Below are 1,632 nucleotides of genomic sequence, written 5' to 3' on the forward strand. Positions count from 1 at the left end.
TTCGATCCCATATTCTAACCTTTCCCAGGCGGCCAATCTCTCTAAAGAGCTTTCTCGGCTGTTACAGGGCTCTTGGTCTGCCAATTTCTCCAAGCTAGCCACTCAGTTACAACTAGAAATCACCCATATTAATTCTACCCGGTTAGATCCTATGCTTACTGATGGCCTCCTCCCCACCTTTTTGTCGCTTCTACACGGGGTTCGGGAATGGGCAGGTCTTGGATCCCTGGGCCTGCTGGGATGTCTTGCTTTTGGCCTCGTGTTCTGGATGCTCATGCGTGTCCGTTGGCAGCAACAAAGGGATCGAGTGGTCATGGCTCAAGCCTTTGCTGCCCTTCATGAGGGCTCTCCTCCTGGAGTGTGGATAAGCATGTTACATACGGACGGCAACTACCGCTTTTCCCCTTGACAGCATGGCGTGGCCCTTGCACCCCGAGGGCTTGTCCCCATTGCACCGGGAAGGGCGCGCGACCCCTGTTTTGTGGTCAGCCCTTGCACCTTCATGAGCTCTCGCTCATTGCACTGAAGAGTGGTGACCATACGCCCCTTGGTGAACTGTGACCCTAGATCCGGACTGGGGCTTCCGTTCACCATGAGGCAAAAACAAAAGGGGGAGCTGTGGGGAGCGGTCTAGGCCTCCTAGTGTATCCGCCCAGGACATGCATAGTCAGGCCCTCCACCTATCCCTGTGGGACACGCCTGTGGGACACACCTATCCGGGGCTATAAAAGCAGCTTGCATTTCCTGTTCGAGGTCTCTCGCCATGTAACTGTTGTAGATGCCTCATTAAACTACTGCTGGAAGAACTCCAACTGGTCGTGTCGTACTTGCTGGCAACTGCGGCGCGACAACCAACCATCCAGTTTTGAAAGGAACTGAGGAGTTTCCCAGACTTTCAGTACTAAAACCTAGAGAGATCCAGGCAAATGAGAAGTGTTGGTCACTGCACCATTTTCTCCCCCACAACAATCCCTAAGTCCCTTATTAGTGACAAAGTACTTGCTCTCACATGGCCTGTGAAACCAGCAGGAAAGGGGACCATGTCTGGTCTGTGTGCCAGGTTTGTGGTGGGAAGCCGATATAGTGAAAGGAGATGTCAAGAATGATGTGAAGAACACAACACTATTATTGATATCTTCCTTCTCTAGTTGGCTTTACTGTGGTGCAGTGGAGCACCCACACACATTCAATTCCTAAAATCCCTGCCCGGTTTTCTTCACCACCACTGTTCTTTGAGGAGGCTGTTCTGGCATCTCTAGGCTCTGAAACACCTGTTGTTTGCCTAGAGGCTAGTATCCTAAGGCCTCTTCCCTTCCCAAGCCACCAGACCTTCACTTCCCTTTTCTGCTTTCATCCTCATATACGATAAGCTAAGTCAAGTACCTACCTTAATTATCAGACCACAGCACTTCTTGATCAAAGAACCCTAAGCATCTCAATACACAAAGGATACTTTGCTCTTTAGAAGTAGAGAACTCTCCAGGACCTCTTCTTCCTTTGGGCAATAGAGGTCAGATTTTTATCAGAAAGAAACTCTGCTTTCTTCCTCATTCTAGGATGTGCTTTGCTCAGAGCCAATTTTAAAATGATCAACTGATGAAAAGTCACATTCTTGGGGAAGAAGAGAAAAAC

Source organism: Eulemur rufifrons, chromosome 7 (genome assembly GCF_041146395.1).
Source record: "Eulemur rufifrons isolate Redbay chromosome 7, OSU_ERuf_1, whole genome shotgun sequence".
NCBI classification, from domain to species: Eukaryota; Metazoa; Chordata; class Mammalia; order Primates; family Lemuridae; genus Eulemur; species Eulemur rufifrons.